We start from the raw sequence: 22,685 nt of genomic DNA, 5'->3' as shown, positions 1-22,685 counted from the left end.
AAAGTTTGTGTTCTAGGAGAGAAAGGTGGGGGGAGGAAATCAAAGACTTTGAAATGGTTAATTTTATATATCAACTTGAACAGGGATAAAAGGTACCCAGATGCTGGTAAACATTGTTTTGGAATTTGTCTGTAAAGGTGTTTTACAGAGAGATTAATATTTAAATTTTTACAATGAATAAAATTTTCCCTTCCCAATGTGGGTAGGTATCATCCAATTCATCAAGGACCCAAATAGAAAAAATTAAAAAAAAAAACATTTAAAAAGGCAGAGAAGGTGAACTTTATAAAACTCTGAATGAGATGGAACATATATTTATCCTGCCTTCAGACTTACACTTCCTTGTTCTCAGATCTTCAAACTTGGACTGGGAGATACATCCTAGGCTCCTCAGGTTCTCAGGACTTTAACTTTGAACTAGACCTACATTACAAACTTTCTTGTGACGTTAGCTTGCATAAAGCAGTTTGTGGGAATTCTCAGATTCTCTAAAGCCAGTCCTTAATCTTTACCCACTACTCTCTATATACAGAGACCTCTATATAGATTTGTATTTCTCTCTATATATCTATGTATATAGAGATATATATCTCTAGATATATGCATTTGTAGAGAAAGATATCTATTGATAGAAGTATCTGTGTCTGTCTCCTATGTGCACTGTTTTTAAAATATAGAATATAAGCTTGATAATTAAGCAAATTATAAAGGATTAGAATGTGATAAAAAATGTTTGAGCAGAGAAGGTAGGAGGTGCTGGGGGATGGTGTGTGAAATTGTTCCATGGTGTAGTCAGGTAAGACTTTACAGGTGACATTGTGAAAAGGTCTGAGAGAAGTGAGGGACAGAGTTGTGTACAAATAGCAGTGAAGAGTATTTCAAGCAAAATACTCCCTACGATGGAAACTAGTGAATCAATAGCAGTGAACATGGCAAAATAAAGGGTAGAAGTGGGACAGGAGGAAGTCATCAAGGTGAAGATGACAGTAAGGGCTTTAGCTTTTACTCTGAGTGAGATCCAAAGCCATTGGAATGTTCTGATCCATGTTTCACATTCTGAAATGCATGTCTAAGGGGTCATTTTGGATACTGTTTTGAAGGAAAAGAGGTGATAATGGAAGCAGGAAGAATAGTTGGGAAGCTATTAAGGTGACAGGGGAGAAAGATGAATGTGGCTTAGACCAGGTGAAAAGTAAGGGATGCAGTGGGAAGTGCTGAATTCTAGACAGTGTTTGAAGATAGGGTCAAAATGATTTTCTAACAGAACAGGTATTAGTATTGGGCTTTTCAGAGAAAAATCAATAGAGAATATCTCTAAGGTGTCTCATCTAAGCAAATAGAATAAAGTTCCTCCTCTCTAAGATGGGGATGAGGCACAAATCAGCAACTCTGCTTGGGTTATTTACTATTTGAGATATCTTTGGATATCCACAGGAGGTACTAAACAGGCCATCCACAAGGAGGGAAGAAATGAGAAATTTGTGTCAATCATAAGAACACAGAATATAATTAAAGCCATTAGATTGGACTAGCTAAAAAAGGAGGTGAGAGAAAAAAGGAAAGACAGAAAGTCCAAGGACTCTCCTCGGGTGAGGAGAGACCAGCAAAGGCAGGTGAGAGGAGAGATCTGATGAAGTGAACAAAACCCTGAGAGCAGTCCTGGAAGCCCACTTAAGAAAGTGTATATTGGCCAGACATGGTGGTGCGTGCCTGTAATCCCAGAGGCTCATGAGGCTGAGGCGGGAGGATCATGAGTTCAAAGCCAGCCTCAGCAAAAGTGAGGCACTAAGTAACTCAGTGAGACCCTGTCTCTAAATAAAATACAAAACAGGGCTGAGGATGTGGCTTAAGGGTCTAGTGCTTTGAGTTCTATCCCAAGTATCCCCAGCCCCGCCCCCCCCCAAAAAAAAAAAAAAATTGTGTGTGTTGATAGGGTTGTTGAGATGCCTGGATCCAGACAGCATGGAGAGAAACAGAGTAATTAGGGCAGAGAAACTGCCTTTGATGTTTGCTGAGGGTCCTGAATCAAGGATGTCTAATATCAAAAAGCTCTGGTGATGAAGGGTTTATTTGAGGGTGTTCATTTTAAATGAACATGAATATTTTTATGAATGTTGTGACTTAAAAACTTAAGTGTATAATTTTATAGTTCTGTAGGCCAGAAGTCTGGCACAGGTATCACTGGGATAAAAACCAGGTGTTAATATGGTTGAATGTCTTTCTGGGGTCCATGGGGGAAGAATCTGTTGTCTATTCTAACTTCCAGAAGCTGCTCACCTTCCTTGACTCATTGCCACTGTTGTCTATCTTCAAAGCCAACAATGATGCCTCTCTCTGGCTCCTCTTCTATTGTCACATCTCACTTCATCTCTCCTGATCTCCCTCTCCAACTTTTATTCTAAGGATAGAAATCTTAATTGCAATTTTGATTTTTCTTTTGCTCTTAAAACTGCCATGTTCATAGATTTCAGGAATTAGAACAGAGATATTTTCCAGGGATTGTTATTTTCCCTACCACAATCAAAATATGATTTGTTCATGAATAATAAATCATACTTTTTATTTTTAATACTGATTAATTAATTTTATTCAATAAGTTCAAAAATTTACTATTATATAGATAAACCAGAGAAAAATACAACAAAATTTTAAATAGATACAAATACAGATTGCTACTTGCCCAACTATGGTATATTCTTGAAATAAAATAGGTACATGTAACTGATGAAGAACAAAATTCTAGGGGCTGGGGTTGTGGCTCAGAGGTCGAACGTATGCCTAGCACATGTGAGGCCCAGGGTTCAATCCTCAGCACCACACATATAAATAAATAACATAAAGGTATTGTGTCAACTACAACTAAGAAATATTAAAAAAGAATAAAATGCTAAATTTGCCACATAAATACAAGTTGAAGTTTTAAAGTTCATGAAACTACAGCAATAGAATTATTGATGCTATGGAATTGAGAGACTTTGTGTAATTTTTTAGTTTCTGTCATGTGGTGGGGAAGTAAAGGAAGACCCAGAACTTAGTAGATTGCTGTGAAAGAGAAGGTAGAAAATAAGCTGGATCGTGATTGGATGGCAGTAGCAAATTCACAAGCTTGGTTAGAAATTGGTATTAGGAAATTTTACAAGAAGTCAACAAAATTCAGTGAGGCTAATATGGGAGAGAAATTATCTATACCTATCTTGGTTCAAAGTCTGTAAGAACTAACAATAACACACAAAGATCAACATATAGAATCCAAGCTTTAGAGAGAGATTTCCTAAGTAGTATTCTTGAAGCAACAATTTTTCATTTTTAGAACAGTTCCCCAGTACTTTCAGCCTCTGCTACGAATTGCAACACAATAGAGTTTACTGACCATGGCTTCACAAAAAATCTCTTCCTTAAAATAGAATGTATATTTATAAAATTTTTATCTTATTTACTGTGAGATTCCAGTTCTAGGGTAGCATAAAGATATTGCTTTTTAGTAGTTTACCTCTGGGTATGAATAAAGCATAAATATATTAAAATGTCAAACATGCCAAAGTTGGGTGGTAATATATTAACAAATTGTATGCATGATATTTTATATTGGATCTCATTAGGAAAACTAATTGCTTTTTACCTGATTAGGTAGAAAGTCATTTTAAACATAAGAGTGGGAATTTCTTAATAGTCATTATAGGTTTTAAAGAATAAGGTGATCCAAGCAGCATTTGAATGGATATTAATGCAATACAGTAAAGGAAATAGATTGTTCAAGAAAAACGCCAGAATTAGAAAGACCAATTAATATTTTATTTTAATGATTCAAGATTATGACAATTTAAAGAGAACCACTCTGTTTGAAAGAGTAAGTTAAGGGGCAGATGGAAAGAAACCATAAAGGAACACTAGACCCTGTGAAGTAAAAATATAATATTTGTTGACTGAATAGATATGTTGAAGGTCAAAGTTCAAGCGAAGTAAAAAAAATACTTGACTTGATGATAATGACTGCAAGGTCATCATGGTCATTTGATAACAGAAATGATTAAATGGAGGAACTGGGAGTGCTGGTGGGGGAGATGAAGCAGTGTTGGAGGGAAAGCATTGCCCCTAGATTGAGTCTGTTCCCTTTGAAGACTCAAAAACAAAAGAAATAAAGTATTTATGGGATTTCACAACTTAACAATCATCATAACAATTTTTTCCTGTATCTGATTTCACAGAATTCTGTATTTCTCAAACAAATGTATATTAAAAAAACAAGTAGTATTCTGTTACTTGGCAAAGTGAAAGAGTTTCCCATGAAAAAGAACATTCTTATGCACTGTTGATATAAAATGGTATTTCCTTCCTGGATAGCAACTTGACAATATGTTGTAAGAACTCAAAAATATATATATATATATTTATAGACCTTTCCTGAGTAGTCCCACTTCTAGGAATTTACTATTAATAAGTAGTCAGAGATGTCAAGGATTTATGTTTAAGGGTATCCTTTTTTGTTATTTGGAAGAGTGAAACTTTGGAAAAAATATGCATCCTTTAGAGGAGCTTACATTATTAGGAATTTTTTCAAAACGTATTTGGAAAAAATTTGGAATTCACTGGGAAAAATAATTTGGGCCAAGGTCTTCCCCCATGAACAAGTATTATGAGATATATTTAACAATGCTAATTATAATGGATAGGTACAACTCTATTCATTTGAATTCAATGAAAATAAGTTGACCATCTATTATGATCTAATCCCTCTTCTATATTATGAATGGAGCAAGAGAAATATTAAAAGTTACAAATAAGAACTCAGCAAAGCCATTGTAAATAATCCCATGTTTTGGCAAAGATTCAGTATAAATAGAGGCTGGGTATGAAGAGATTTCATTACAGTAAATTTAGGATAAAAATAATTGCTCATTTTCAGTATTTGCTACTGGGCTTTGAATACTTGAAAGAAATGATTAATTTCTTCCATTCTTTAAAAGAAATAAGTGAATAGACTTCAATAATGTTTCTTTGAGCTTGACTCTCCTTAACAACTGATTATTTGTGATAATATGTTACTTAGTTCTCTTCTGTAGATCTTTAGCTCTGTTCAGACTATTGATTATTTCTAATTAATGAAACTTTTTGCACTTTGAAGCAAAGAATTTATCAACTTCTCTTCAAGAATCTATATGGATTTTTTTTCTCTCTCTCTACTTGTGTTGACCATTCATCATTAACTTGGATAATCAAGTCAAATGATTAATCATCTCATTGAAGCAAATTATTCATGGATATAAGGTATAGAAGAGAAACCAAGCTTTATGGAATGCACAGAGAAGCTAGCAGAGACAAAATACTTGTAGAAAAATCTAGATTGATTATCTTTGTAACTTCTGAAGAATAATCAAGACAAGATAAAAATCTCCAAAAGAACCTCAGAAAATTTGCAGATAATTCAGGCATGATACCTTTTTTCCAGTGAAAGATTCTGAGAAAGATGATTCCATAGTTAGTTCCTAGAAATGCTTTTCTCTGTTTGTTGACACACCATTAAAATACCATCATTCTTCATATTAAACAATTTGCTTCAGCATCTCCACACATAAAAAAAAATAACATTTTAGAATAATGTGGAGAAATTTAAAACAGGAGTCCAAGAATGTAGCCACATTGACTCTGAACACCATTTTACTTGTATATAGTCATCCTTGTAATAGAGAAATACTTTTACTCTTTGAAGAGGATAAAGCAATTTGAATCAAAAAGGGAAAACCTGGAATTTTCAGATACGAGATAATGTCACCATAGTTAATTGGGATAGAAATCAAAAGCTAGTCATGTGGCCCATATGGCAGTATTGAAGACATTCACTGCTAAGAGTAATGCATGCCTCTTAAGACAAGCCTGAACCTGTCATCATCCCTCTAAATTTGAGTTATAGATTCTTTCCTAACTGGCTGTATCCAGATGAGTCTATGGAACATAGTATTTGTTATTTGGAAGAATTTTTTAAAAATAAATGAACAAATGAATACTAATCTGATACTTATTTCTTCCGATTATTAACTCAGTTGTCTTCCCTAGATACTCAATTTTCTGAGGTTGATTTGATTAGTATAGTTTAAACTGCTCAGCCTGTTTCCCCTGTCCCTCCCATTCATCTGTGGTCTCTCCCAAGCCTCATGTATTTAAAGTCACATGTGACTATCAACTACACTGTAAACATGTTCTAACCAATTAGACACTTCTGCTGTTGTTTATCCTTTCCAGACATCTATGTGAGCTAATTTTAATATTTTGGTATGGTTTAAATTTTTTGATCTAAAGTTATCTTATATCCTTATATGTTTTAGTTGAAGTGAATTTTTAAAAAAAGTTTATAACTGAACAAACGTGAAATTTGGAAAAATCTTATCCAAATGTTCAGTATGCATGATGGGCTATTATTACATAAATACGTGAAACATTCTACGGACACTGAAAATCTTCATAGTTCTTCATTTTTAAATTAACGCTTTCCAACAATATTACTGAGGTTGACAAGAGGAGAAACAAACAAGGATTTTATGTGCATCACTATATTTGGCATTCCACATGTTTACTCACTTCATTATCTTAATAATTCTTAGGTATGAGTAATTCCCATTTTTCAGACAAGAAAATGAAAGCTCTTGGAGTTTAAGTGTCTGAAGGGCCCCAACAAAGTGACTGAGCTGGGATTCCATTGTATGGTATTTCTAACCCAAAATCCATGAACACAACTAAACTGATGCTCCCCTCTAATTTACTTAGTTTTTATAAAGCATTCTGATATGCACACATTGGTTGTACTAAAATAAATCAAATAATGATTCTGACTTAAGTAGCTTTTAATTGAAAGACTGGTAATACACATATCTTAGTTTGCCTAGGCTGCAATAACAAAACACCATTTTGTTATAAACTAGATAGTTTATAAAAAATGAACGTTTATTTATCACAGTTCTGGAGGAGGCTGAGAGGTCCCAGATCAATGCAGAGACAGATTTGGTGTCTTATGAATGCCTGTTTCCTGGTTCTCGTACCAAGGCACTGATCTCATCTATGAAGGTTCTGTCCCTCTCACTTACTCAACTTCCAAATGCTTCACCTGCTAATCTGTCACCTTGGGCATTCAGATTTCATCACATGGATTTTAAGAAACACAAACCTTCAAACCCAATACTCCATAAATAACTACATTTTAATACATCATAGAAAGTTACAGGACAAGAATAAATATAAGTCCATTATAGTTTGCATTATAAAATCTGTGTAGAAAAAAATAATAACTTGAAAGTCTGTATACTTCTGTTGAAATTCTTCTTTCATATTTTATCCACAAAGAAATGAAAAAAAATAATTCAAACTAAAAGATGACATTTAAGTATTTTCTAAATCAAATATAATTGTGATATATAATAATGTATTGTCTCCAGCTTATGTCTTTTCTTATTCTTGAAAATGCATAAAAAGAAACGTATTACTTCCAGATCACATACATTCATGTTCACATTTTTCATTTCTGCTGTAGTATTTTCTCATTCATCTTTTAGCTCTGAACTCGGGAGAAGCACAGGAAGAAGGGCCGGAATGCCAGAAACACGTTCCGAGTGATTCAGTAGCACAACTGCTTTGTTTCAGTCTGTCGGCACAGTACTAGACAGGACACAGTGTTTCTGCAATTAATCTTCCTGATGTACCAATGATACTTTGCAGAATAGAACGATTACCAGTAGTTACTTGCTCTTTTCCCTCATTCCTGGCCAATGAGCTCAGCCAATGAGCCAGAAGAACTCTGATTGAAAACCTAAAAGGCGCTAGAGCTATTAGCAGTTTCCTTTCCTTGGTATGGTCATTTCCTTCAGCTCACTGAGTTTGGATGGAGGCTATTTGATGAAATAGAGACTGTATTATTGCTAATAACAATCATATATACATATGTATCTACATGCCATTGTAGGAATGTAGTATTATTCTATTTTCATATTTATAACAAATGTCTGCTTATATACATGTGTACCCTTCTAGATAGAGGGGATCATAGCACAATTGAAAATGCTGAAAGAGATTGGCTTTCCAAAGCAGAAGATTATGAGAGAACATTATTCTCTATTTTTAGAAAGGACGATAATGGTGTTCAGAAGCTGAATGGCAGGAAGCTGTTCCTCTTCAGCCTCTAGCAATGATTCATATTTTTGATAGATCTGAATGAGTTAAGCTTTGTCTCTGTCATAGCAAGCTCTTTATACCTGGATGAAGGTATAAATCCTGGGGACACCACAAGAAATGGAGCCCATATACTCTGCCCTTTATGCCAGAGGCAACTATGTGACAGCTAGAAACAGAAATAAATGTAAACATCCACTATTATTGTGTTCTTCAGGAAACAAAACTTTATTTCACTGAGTTCTCTTGACAAGGGATAAAAATGAATTCCTGATCCTGAGGAGATTGAAAACATGTTACCTTTACACCTGTCAGAGAAGCTGGAAAGGCTCCTGTCAGGGACTAAATGAAATGATAACAGCCTATGCACAGTATTGACCTATCCATGGCTTCTGAGAAAACCTGAAGCTCTTTAGGAGTGTGTGGTCCTTATTATGAATCCTGGGACTTTGGAAGGCTTCTGCTCAAAGCTGATCCAACACAATTTGGAGAGGTAATGAAGAAAGATCTGCAGCTTTCATTCCAAGGAAGATCTTCCTGGCAAACTATCTTTGCCCCTGAAATACAGAAACTCCCACTTCAAAATCATGCCTCCTCCTCACTTTGGATTAACCTCATTTTTACTGGTTATAGCAGGATGCTTTCTAAAGCTAGGGTTTAATTTCTTCCTTAGGTTATTGAAGCAGTGATTGGTAGAAAAGTAGATTCTGAACAACAATCTACTTTATGACTTTCCAGTTCCCATTACTGTAACTTGTGGATTAGGAATCAGCCAGTAATGGATGAATGATTCTTTGACTCAGTTCTCCTTGTATTCTTATCTGTTCATAGAAAAACAGCTCAGGTGTCATTTCTTCCTGCTTTGTATGAAATCATGAAATTTTATGATTCTTCTAGTATTTTTATATTTCAACAGGTTTTTTTATTTTAAAAAGAGAGTGAGAGAGAGAGAGAGAATGAATTTTTAATATTTATTTTTAGTTTTTCAGGGGACACAACATCTGTGTTTTTATGTGGTGCTGAGGATCGAACCCGGACCCAGGCCGCACACATGCCAGGCGAGCGCGCTACCGCTTGAGCCACATCCCCAACCCTCAACAGGTTTTAAGACAAAAAAAAAATTGAGGTAATTAACTCACATGATCTTAACAATACCGCTAAGACCTTGTCTTTTAGGTGAAATCTGACTACCTCATGATTCATTTGTGGCCTACATTTGTTCACTGCAAGTATCTCAAGTGCCAGGAATGGTTCCTGGCATATAAACACACTCAATGTTTTAAAAATTATTATAAATATTAGAGATAGCACATAGCAAAAAAATGAGTATGCTTCTAATGAATATTTCCCATTTACTTTTAATAATTAAACTGAATTCACCAGAGGAATTTTTGACAAGTCAAACACACATCCAACTTAATACATCCTAAATCACCAACCGTGAAAGGCATACATTCAAGTGATGACATCAATCAATTTATTATGGATCAATTTGCAGCCAAGCATTCTACTAAAACTGTCTAATGTTTTGGAAAGATACTTGAAAGGACTCACTAAAAATTTATTAGTGTAGCCTGAAATAGTTTTTTTTTTTTAACCCTCCCTCTCTGCATTCTCTGGACCAACAAAGAGAATACTGTTTGCCCTCTGAACATACACATTTTATAGTTTAATGTAGTAATGTATATGCTTGCCAAGAATCACAGTTTTTAATGAGTCTTTATTAAAAACATCACTATGTTTTAGTTTCCATTAAATGTACTGCATGTTTAAAAAAAACTCATTGTTTTTAAATTTGTCTAATTATTGTAATCAAAGATTGAGTATTGTCTTGGAAATATATATTCTATAGTTTTACATCTTCTTTTCAAAAGGTTTAAACTTAAGAAGTTCAGTTAATTGACACTGATGTTGAACACATGCAAAATGTAAACTTTCAAGGAAGTAGCAATATTAGTGCCCCAGAGCATTGTGTTTCTAAGCAAATATGACTTTAAAAGTGTAAGTATATAAGACACTGATTTAAGTTGCAGAAGCATTAGATTGTTGCAGTATCCTCAGCAAGAAGGTTTTTTTTGTTGTTGTTGTTACTGTATATCATGAATTCAAGATTTTCTGGTTTACAGAAGAAACTAAACAAAAGTTACAAATTGAGACGAGGAAAGGAGAAATCTTCTGCCTCCAGTTTGGTATATAATAAAACTTTAGCTGTTTCTAATGACCCTAAAGGGTTAAATCATTAACCCACAGTTTCTTCCTAGATGGAATGTGATGCAAATGACAGAGGTTTACTTATTGGCAATATTTTTCTAAATTGCTCCCTAAAAAGAATGTTTCATAAATAAGCTAATAGAAGTGATTTTCTGTCCTTTTGTGTCACTTTCTACTTAGTATGGTATCTTTTATTTTCTCTAACAATATTGAGACTCTGGACTAAATTCTTAATAAATGAAGGAAAGAAAAATATTACATCAGAAAAAAATGTGAGAATATAAAACAAAATGATATATTATTTGTTAAGAATTACCTGGACTTGCTGAATTTTGGATTACTGAATTTTTTTTTCTTGTTTTTGCCTTTTTGAACAAGAAACTCCACATTTTATTTTGTACTGGTCTCTACAAATTATGTTATTATTCCTGATCAAAGCTCTGTATATTAAATTTTAAAAAACTGTTGAGTGGGAACAAAGAGAATATGGTTTGTATAAATACTTGGAAATGAGAATTGTCCAGTTTGTCAGTAAATTATTGAAAACTAAAAACCTATACATGATACTGCAATGAAGCATAACGGAGTTATCAGAATTCTTCAGAGGGTTTAGAATCTCTGTTTTTCATAACTGCTACAACAGTTATGAAAAGAAATAGCCATAGACATAGAAATTAAATAGCATTTTGTCAATGCAAAATAGTACAATTTTGGATGAAACAAGGATTAAGGAAGAAGACAATTGTAAAATTATTTTCTCCTTCATATTAAATGTAGGGTGGGGTCCAGGAGTGAAACTCAGTGGTAGAGCATGTGCTTCTTATATACAAGCTTTGGGTTTAGTCCCTCACACTTAAAATAAACCAAACAAACAAAGAAAACACTGATAGGATGTATATACAAGTGTTTTAAATTGTTTTTAAGTGAAAATACTATTTTTGGTTTCTTGTATGATATGATATCCTACAAGTTACCGAAAAGATCAAAGGAAATATGAAAATACCACTGAATACATTTAAAATTAAATTCAGACTAATGTTACATTGATTTATATGAAGAAATAATTTTTTTGAAAAATTTTTCCATGAGAATTATCAGATTTACACGTATTAAAATTTATATTTTAAATTAATTAATCAGAAATTTTCCTAATTTTGCCCCAGTTCAATAACCTTCTTAATAGTTCCCCAAGAGATATATCATCAGAATTATACTTTTAACTTGAAAATTATCAAAACATATTTGCTATCAAACATTTGCAAAGAGTGACTGACATCATGTTCAATTGTGTTTGTTAAAATAAAGTTTAAAAGAATACATTTGATGACCTAGTAAATAATTTTGTAGAAACATCAGCCAGAAATCCCACATAACTGAACAATCAAGAGATCATATTGACAAACTATTCCTGTTTATATAAAATTGATACTAAAATATCACTAATTTGTAAGTATATGATTACTCAAATGTAATCCCTATTATGCAAAATAATAAAATCTTCTTAAAGGAAGATGCTTCATATTTCATTATCTTTGTTTTTATTCCCTGCTTCTCAGTAAGGAAATCCATGTTTTCCTTTTGCATTGGATTCTACAAATTATGTACCCATTCTGGTCACTGTCTATTATGTCTAATTTTCTTAATTACAATAAAAAAGAGGGATGTTTTTTTTATTTTTGTTCATCTTAGTGTCTAGATAATATAACAGTTTTACTTTCTTCATCTGATCTTTCTCCTTTTTCATTAGTCTGAGGTTCTCCTTGGCTACATAGCTGGCTTCATAATTGCTCATATTTTCCAGAGAAATAAAGAACCAAAAGTTTTGTAGGATAAAGCCATCAGTTGGAAATCTTATGGTTTTCCAGATCCCCAGATATTATCCTCTTATATATGACTGTCAGAGAGCACATTTTTAAAAATTTTTATTTATTTATTAATATTTACTTTTTAGTTTTAGGTGGACACAATATCTTTATTTTTATTTTTATGTGGTGTTGAGGATCAAACCCAGTGCCTCACACATGCCAGGCGGGCACACTACCACTTGAGCCACATCCCCAGCCCCTGGAAAGCACATTTTAAAAAAAGGACTTTCTTTTCCCCTCTATGAGAGGTTCCCAGAAGCCATTTTTTTTTTTTTTTTTTTTTTTTTTTACCATATTTGACACAGCTGGTAAATGAGCAAAAAACAGGAATTGTTATAGAATCCCAAAACAAACTGCACTCTTCTTTCAGCACCACCTGGGGCTCTTTATGTATGAACAGGAAAAGGAAATATGCAAATGTTGGTAATCATTTGCATAGAGCTGATTCCACTGAATAGTTTCCTTGGGTTTCCTAACGTTTTCACCATTTTCTCAGCATATACTTATCAATCATTTTTCTTGTCAGTAAGAACTTTATTTTGTGTGTGTGTCCATGTTAAGTGTTGCCTGAAGGTACTGCAATTTCTGAATCCACTCAAGGAAAGGGTTTCCTCGGAAAAGTCTATAATTCTCAACAGAAAAGAAATCACTCTTACTGAAAAAGCAAATAGTAATGATCCCAGTGCATAAAAGGCAACAGACTACCAGGCTTCATTCTTTACTTTAATGGGGCTCTTGATTACCATACGTAGAACATAAAAACCAAGCAGAAACAGTGCTCTCTGGACACCAAACTGCAGAGTCCTTCCCTCTGGGTTTGGGTAGCCTCCTGTCCAAGAAGCCCAGGTGTGGTTTGTCACTTATTATCACTGCCTGCCTTTAACAGCCAGTAAAGTTTAAAGGCCCCCTTCCAGCTAAGCCTGTCTGCTTCTTTAGTCAATGTGTTGTCTTGGGAAGAGGATCAAGTGAAAAATACTAGAAAATTAAGCTAGAAATCTTTTTGTTCTTCAAATAGATCAGTGTTTTCCTTATCATAAACACCCCAAAACTGAAAAGAAAAATGGTATGTTTGCCCATAATAACGACAAGTGGGGCAAGGGCTCTTGTTCTCACACTCTTGGGTAGACTGAAAGAATTCCTTTGAATTTATTCTTTTTTAAAATTTCCCCTTGCATACCCTTTAGAAGAAAACATTATGGTGTTAGATGATTTAGTCTTTTTGTTAAAAAAATTCAATTATCCATATAAAAATATCTTGGGAGACTACTTCACATACACATAATTTAAAATATAAACAGGCTTAGAGGAAGTCTAGATAGGGCAGAGGGCTGGGAGGGGAAGGGAGGGGGCACGCGGTTAGAAATGATGGTTGAATGTGATGATCATTATTATCCAAAGTACATATATGAATACATGAATTGCTGTGAATATACTATGTATACAACCAGAGATATGAAAAATTGAGCTCTATATATGTAATAAGAATTGTCATGCATTCCGATGTTATATACAAATAAAAAATATAAACAGGTTTGCAAATTTGTGTTTATCATCTAGAAAAATATATCCATCATGTCTACTTTATTTTGTTTTCTAACAATTTGATTTTCCTCTGGTAGACTTTGTAAACCAAAGTTCAGATGGCTGCAAAATCAAGTCTCATTCAAATTGTAGATATACATGCAATTAACATCTGAAGGTCAAGTAAAAAAAAAAAAAGCATATTAGAGCCATGCTGTCTTTTTTTTAAAAGAACACCTTTCAGCAATTGCAACACTGTACAATCTATTTGGTGTCTCTAATGGACCGATTGTGCTTCCTAAAATCCATATCTTGAAATCCTAGCCCACAATGTGATGGTATTAGAAGTCAGGTCCTATGGGTAGTGACTAGTCATATGGGTTAAATTCCCAAAAATGAGATTAGTCTTGGGTTCCATCCTCAGTATATGGGGAAAAAATAAATATGAAAAGAAATGGGGTAAGTGCCTTTATAAAATAAAGCAGGAAATGTTGCTTGCTTCTTTCTGCATCCAGCCATGTGAAGATATAAGAAAGGGGTTGTGTGTAAACCAGGAAGGGGACCCCATCAGACACTGGGTCTGCTTCTGTCTTTATCTTGGATTTCCTAGCCTCCAGATCTGTGAGCAATGCATGTTTCTTCTTTAAGCCATTAGGTATACAATGTTTTTTATTGTAAGAACCTGAATTGACAATGACATTGATATCCTTGTTATAAGCAGGAAAGCTCATGAAGTCTCAGGGCTACCTTACTAAAGTTACTGTTTTTGCTTTTTAATTTCTTGTCCATAAAAGTACTAAGGCTGGAATAATTTCATATTACATCCCTAAGCTTTTTAAAAATGTCATTTTTTAATACTTTTACTTATTTATTTTTATATGATGCTGGGGATTGAACCCAGTGCCTCACACATGCTAAGCAAGTGCTCTACCACTGAGCTACAATCCCAGCCCCCATTCCTAAGTTTTTTGATGAGTTTCTTAATACACAGAAGAGACAACATTCATATATTTAAAATGTGTCATAGTAAACTATTTGCTAGATGTGGCTGAACACTGGGAATAGAGTGGTGAAGAAAGAAGATATGATCCTGGTTATTTATGCAATAATGCATAAATTAAAAACAAGGCTACTAACTGTGCTGAATGTTATGAAAGTAGAAAATAAGGAGTCATATTAACAGGACTACAAATAGGTGCTATTTTAGGGAGGGCAAGGGACGATTTCTCTAAATATCAGTTATACCGAAGTTTAGAGAGAATGGGTTTCCTAACCCATTTCTAGTCATCTCAATTGGGTAAAATCTGATACATACAAGATACATTCTTCTCAGCTACAATGTAGTGACATTCCTGCTTTCCTCTCTCCTTAAAACATCACTGTCCTGTTTTTGTTCTTTTGAAATTCTTTCTCTTTGCTTTTCTTCTTCCAACATGTGCAACTATCAGTTTGCTTTATAACTAAATAGAGGAAGTGGCCTAAGAATTTTGTCTATATATCCTTTATCATCATGTAGTAAGTGTAACATCAGTACATTAAAACGTATAGCACAAGGCACTGCAATATTGCATACATTTATCCTAATAACTGTACTCAGCCTTCCAACAACATTGAAAGAAAAGGTACAGTGGAGAAGAAAAAGTAATTATAAATCATAGTGATACTAAGACGTTATCTTTGCACAAAGATCCAAGAAGTATTTCTCCAGTGGTTCTTAAGAAAAATAAATACTCTTGATGTAGATGTTGTAGCAGTAGACATAGTGTTGCATATAAGGTATCCCCAAAAGCTCACATGTGAGACAATGCAAGAAGGTTCAGAGGAGAAAGGAGTGGTTTATAAGACTCTTAACCCAATCACTGAGTTCATCCCTGATGGGATTAACGGAAGTGGTAGGGTGTGACTAGAGTAGGTGCAAATTGGGAATGGCTATGGGGTATGTATACTCTATATCTGGAGAGTGGAGTCTCTCTCCTTGTTTTTTGATCACCATGAATTGAGCTGCTTCCCTCTGCTGTTCACTCTGCCATGATGATCAGCCACACCTGGAAGCCAGAGAAATGGAGCTTTTCTTTGAAGGACTAAGACCTCTGAAACCATGAGCGCTCAAATAAACTTTTCCTCCTATATACTTGTTCTGGTCAGATCCTTTAGTCATAGCAGTGAAAAAGCTGACTAAAATACATAAGGTATCAGTTATTCTCAGTTATCAGAGAGGTTAAAAAAAAAGGATGACGCATTAATGACTACAAAACACTAAAAAGAGACTAAGCTTTCATCTTTTTCTGCTACTCTTTCTTATGCATAGTTGAACACCGGAATTTTGAAATTACATTCCATGTTTGTTTTAACTCCAAGCAATTATAAGAAGCATTTTACATAATTAACAAGTAAGTGTTTTACTCTTTGTGGAAAATCCAATAGGCACTTTACAGGGAATAATATGTAATGTATATAACCTGAGTTGTGTGCAATGAATTTAGTCTATAAGGCATACTTTGTCTATGCAATTGTGGTTACATTTAGAGATTCCTATGAATATAGACATTACTATCTATCTAAGTTACTAACTTCCAATGCAAAATGCTTTGGTATAACTTACTATTTCATTTTGCAAAAGTACATCAAGAATTCAACTGAATTTCAATCTATATTTTTCACTTTGTCTTTCTAAAAGACTAATTAATGGCAAGAGGTTGGGCTGGCCCTTCAGGGGCAAAGAAGTCAGTAGCTAAAATGTAGTCATTGTCATGTTTCTGCACAGAACATATCTGATAAAAATCTAAAATGCTAAAATGCTTAAATTTATTTATTTGCTAAAATTTGCTGGTCCTAAAAATTATTCAAAGCTATAACTGGCTTAGTAATAAAGAAGGGCTTTTATGATGTTGAATAACTTATTTCTTGATTTTATTATAGAATGGATAATACACAGAATTAACATTTAAAGAAACACTCATGTAAAATACACACACAAAGCAAGGAGAAGCGTCCCTTCCCTGATTGTTGCTAAATAGCTGATCCAGATAATTCTTCACTTTAATTAGCCCCAGGGAGTAGCTGAAGGTGAAGTCCTTAGAATGCCTTGTCTGCTTTCACAAGTGGGTGGGCGTGACTCCCTGCACAATGCTGATCTTCAACACAGGTGAAGTGACAGAGAAATGGCTCTCTGAGACCTCTCCAAACACCCGAATTACTCACTCATATATCAACTCAGGCAGTTTCATGGGGAGAGGCACATTTTGACAAAGGGTCAAGGTTTTGGATTTTAGAGTAGGAAGGCTCATCATCCCTGCCTTTCCCTTTGTCCTCCCACATTATTAATTCAAAAAAATGTTCACATGGAGTATCGGTAATTAGACTCGATCTGGACTGCCATCAAGGTTTGCTATCAAATTTCTTTCCTGTTTATGTTTGAGTTACTCAGCAGTTATCTGTGTGTTCTTTGGACATATAAGATCTATTTTTTAAAACTCCCTCTGTACAAAGAATGTAATCTTAGCTGACTGGGTTCTGGATTGTATCACTGTATTTCTCTATTTCAAATCTCAGAGCAAAGAGGGAAAGTAGTAATTCATCATTAACAGCCTTCTCCGGATTCAGGAAAACACACACACACACACATACACACACACACACACATTTTGTTTAAAGGCTTCATTGCTTAATGTCAGATACATACTGCCTAATTAACTTTAGTTTAGTGAAATAGAATTTTTGTCTATAAATTAGCGTCTTATGAAATGATTATGAATTTGCTTCTGATATGATAATTTTCACTTCTACTTCTATTTGAAGTTTTATTTGGGTCATTAAAATTGGAGAATAATTCATTGAAAAAGAGAGCAATTAGCTGTTATTGATTGAGAATTATAAGAACATGTAGAAAGTTAATTGTCTACTGATTATTCTGTGCTGATAAATTTGACAGGTTTGTAAATTATTTTATCTACCAAATGGAATTTTAGCTTTCTAAACAACTTATGTTCCTTGATGGATACTTGAACATTTGAGCTTGGTTACATTGGAACATTTGTGCCCTGTTACATTTTTATTTTAAAAAAATCATAAGAAAAAGCAGCAGATATTTAGAAAGAAAATAGATTTTTTTTTTATCTATTTGTATTTTATTTCTGATTCTAATTCCTCTTATATCACTAGAACTAAAAATTCCTCAGTTCTGATTTTAAATTTGCTAACAAATCTTTTTCTGTTTATGTGTGAGATACTCAGCAGAACCCAGATATAGGAGCTTCTGTATCATAAACTCTAGTAATTTTAAGGGAGTTTTGGAAGCACATGACAGTAATTTCCTGTTACAGAAAAGAAAGCAAACACTGAGAAATTATTTGCATCAGATCACAAAACTGGGGGCTGAATCAGCCTTAAAATCTGCATACTCAAGTTTCATTTTATTTTTAACTGGCACATAATAATATTATGAGTTTATAAGCTATAAACTTTGGAGGTGTGACATGCTTCTTACTCTGATTTTGTCATTATGCCATGTAAAATGTATGGAAAATAGGCTCTTAAATCTCCTGTTGAATTTTTTTAATCTGTTAGTGTTTCAGAATTGGCTTTTGGTTTTATAATTTGAAAGCTTGTGTGACTTATTTTATCCCCCTGAAAAGTCTTTTTGAAGATTAACTGAGTTTTCAGAAAACTTATAGAACATTTTGATATATATTATATAATTTATGCATCATCAGTAACTTATATTTGAATAATTATTAGCATTTTGAGAAGAAAAAATCCTCATATTTGAAAACTATAACAGTACATACTTTGAATAACTGAGAGAACTGCAAATTTTAACTATAGAACTTGTATAATAACAAATACTACTGACACCCTTTATTGAATGCCATAATTGGGTACTCAAAGTTTAACTTTTTAATCTAAATAAAAAATTAGCCCATTATAGAAACAATAGTTGCTCTCACCCATTTTGTGTAAGCTTAACTGTTTCCCCTTTATCACTTGATTATCTTTAGGTGTGCCTGCCTTAATCTAATATATACTCACATATTAGAACACACACATATATGTGTATGCATATTTGTATTCAGAAGGGGTTTCTAATTCTTCCAAATATGGAGTGCATTGACTTTCACAGAAATTCCAATAAATCATTGTTAGATTAAAAAGAAAATGCTACATCAGATCAATAAGAATTGTGCTGACCAACAAATATACCACTTGTTGACAGTCATTTCCATTTCCTTGAAAGAACTTATAGTTTGCCATAACTATGGTTTTGTGTTCCTGAAAATGAAATTACCAGCAAGCACTATACTTCTTCATTTCTTAAAATATATTCCTGCTTAATTGCTAAACTAATCTCTCAATTGTTTATGTCAGAAGTGCAGATGGTGCATCATAGAATCTTTCCAAATCCGCCAACACAGATACTATTAAAACCTGTAAAGGATCATTTAGGTGACAATATTTAGAGAGTATTTCAGTAGAGTACCTAAAGCATTAGGAAGTAATGAAAAAGGACATATCTGCCAATCTTTCTTTTTGAAATAATTAAATGACACTTGTCCCTTCTCAAGAAGAAATATCATAGCATGGAAAGTGTTTTAATGATTAAAGCTGTGATGCATATTCATTTACTGCCAACTTTATTTACATAGTGACAATGGTTTTATAATTTGAAAACTTGTGTAACTTATTATGATTTCTAAGAGCTGATAGCTCAAACTAAATTTACAGTGCTTTCTCATCATTTCATGTATAAACAATAATTTAAATAGCCTAATTTTTACAAAACTTCAAGACTCATCTGCAATTGCTGAACATATATCAGTTTCACTAGATTCAGTGGTTATTATTGTTGCTAAGAAGTTCAGAAATGCCAAAGAGTTTTAGAATAATGTCCTAATTAAGACATCTTGCATAGGGCATGGAAAAAAAATGCTTCTCTGGGAAGACCATTGAGTACTTGTAACTTTCAAGTAAATTATATGACAAGGAGAGGAAATGGAAAAAAGAAATAACCTTTTTCTCTTTGAATCTTTTCTTCTTCTATTCTCTTGGTAAGATCAACTAAAAGCTTTACTTGAGATGAAATCTGTCTTGATTTTTGCATTTAATAGTCTATAATTATGAAACAATAATCTTGAATAAAAAGTCTCCAGTATTGAAAAGTTTCCAAAAGAGGCTAGGTTAAAATGTCATTTAAAATTTAATCCACCAAGAATAACTGCATAGACAAGAACACAGCAATGAGACCAGATTCAAGTATGGTCAGATTCCATTGATTTTTATACTGCCATTTCTCTTGTCCTATCATATTTTGTTGCTCTGCACATGCATATTTTAAGGAAAAATATTCTTTTGGGTTTATATCTGTCTTTTAGAACACAATACAAGGTCAATATTTCTAAAGTTTTGTGGCCAAAACATGGAACTTTAATGTTCCAAGTTAAAAAAAAAACTTGAGATTTTCTTAAAGATTAATAAAATTGTGCACTATTTTAGTTTTTATCAAACTTAAGGAAAAATCAATTACATGTATAACATGTTCCAAATCCTTCAGCACTGATAGCTTTGGAAAACATAATGCTCATCAAGTTAGTTAGTCAACAGATGCCCCATAAGCAAATGTGTATAAGACATCCTTGGTTAAAATAAATATTAAATATTCAATACTGATTTATTTCTACTAACAATAAACTTCACTCAAAGGAGGGAAAGGAATTAACATTACAAAGAAAAAATTTTCATTTTTAGGGTTCACAATTTTTCCTTGCCTTTTGACTTATTAGTAACATGGTATCAAAACAGAAAGACCATGGAGAGGGCTTATTGTCTTTCGCCATTTAATTAATGAATATTTTTTCCCATAACTTTTGCTACATTAAAAAATTATGCTCCTCACAGTAGCTTTAGTATCTAGTAGACTCTCCGGAAGCTAGTAGGCACTCAATAAACTTATCAAATTATCAACTAAATATATAACTTGAAGAGGTCAAGTATTTTTGTTCCTACGGTTTATCTGTGGTGGCTGATATATCTGTTACTCCAGTTAACTTGGTTAAATATATCTGCTATAGGATGCAAGAATACAGAAGAGGAATAGAAGGAACAAAATTATGAGAAAAGTAAAAACAGAAATTCAATCTCATAATATCCTATACAACATTATATAGTAACCGTTTGTTTTACCAAGAGAAATTCATCCTCATGTAGGTAAGGCAAATTTACTTAACTATATATGTTTTTATCTGTCTTGATGGGCAAGCTCAGAATTTTATTTTGCAGTTATTTTTACATTGGAAAATTTTACTTTTTAGGTAAATTAATAATAGTTTTTATAGCCTCCAAATAAACAAAAACAGAATTGTCATCATACAAAAAATAGAAATAAAAATAATTTAGGAAAATAAAACACTCAGTTTAGGATTTTGACATTAAAATATTAACATATATAAAAAGATTGAGTACAAGTATTATTTCACATACCAAGAAGCCCCAAAGGGTGCAGTAATGTGGTTAATGTGATATTTAAATAATGTCACTGAGGATCAAGGTACTTTCCATCTTTTTCCTCCACTGCCCTCTGCATTCACTTATTCATCCATTCATTCAAATATTCATCCATTTCAACTGAGGACTTATGTAAGCCAGGTAATATTGGACATTTGGGACAGAGCAATCAACAAAACAGACACAATCCCAGCTTTCCTCCATCTCTCACTGTATAAGGAAACAGCACATGCAGACTTGTAACTTCATTACATTTTTACAAAGCCTAAATTACGCTGCAGCCTAAAAGTATCTTTAAAAACATACAAATTCAAAATGAATCATTTAGTATACTTGCACTCCAACTGGGAGATACCAATCTAAAGAAAAAGGGGATAAAGAAAATTCTAAGGCATAGTGGTGAAAGGCATAAGCATCTAAGCAGTTATAATATTATGGGTTGCGTAACAGCCTCTGTTTTCTTTAAGAAAACAGATCTGAAGTTCAGACTAAGGTCTTGTCCTAGTTAGGCTACTTATTCTTTGTATCCTGGATAAGAGATATATCTTATATATATCTTTTATCTACCTGTATTAGAGTTTTTTTCATCTAGAAATGGAACCACAATGGCAACAATGTCATACAATGTTACTGTGTAGAACAATAAATCTGTAAAAATAAATATACATAAATATAAATATTTATATTAGTAGTGATTTTCAAATACTAATCATATGAGTCCAAATCCAAAATTATTAGCTGGGTATCATATGTCTTTTTAGCTAAATAACCAAATGAATTGTGTGGTTTTTTTGAAATCACTATCACCCTAACAATATTTTTCATTAAAATTATTTTATGGAAAATATATATGGTTACATTTTACATCTACATATATTTAATTGAACTATGTACAGGCAATAGATCTTTCACTTGGTTATAATCATATATAAGTATTTAAATCAACTTGTATAATTTGAGCAGAGATATTATGATATCAAATTTTTATTTTAAGGGATAAATAATACTTTCATATAAGAAAAATCTTTCAATTCAAAAAGGAAATATATGTTAGCTTTGACATGAGGTTAATAGTAGGTCTTATATAAGTTTTTTTTTATGATTACTTGAGGACTACAAAATAATAAACACTCCATTTTATACATGTTTTAAAAATCTCATACAATCTCATCATGCATTCACTTAGACTTTCAGAGATGTGATTTATTTTTTGCCTTGTTGCTTTAACAAATGCATGTCAGAGAGAAGAAAATAAATGCTAGCTTTTACTGATAACCCCTTTATACCTACCTTCAAAATTCTTTTGATAAGAAAAATAAAGTAATGACAGATGAAAAAATGATCTAACTCCAATAACTAGATAGCTCTTAACCTTTACACCTATCTTCAAAATTCCTTTGATAAGAAAAATAAAGATATTCAGAGATGAAAAACCAA

This window comes from Marmota flaviventris, chromosome 8 (assembly GCF_047511675.1).
Source record: "Marmota flaviventris isolate mMarFla1 chromosome 8, mMarFla1.hap1, whole genome shotgun sequence".
Classification (NCBI taxonomy): domain Eukaryota; kingdom Metazoa; phylum Chordata; class Mammalia; order Rodentia; family Sciuridae; genus Marmota; species Marmota flaviventris.
The sequence above is the reverse complement of the archived record's forward strand: the minus strand, read 5'-3'. Positions refer to the sequence as shown.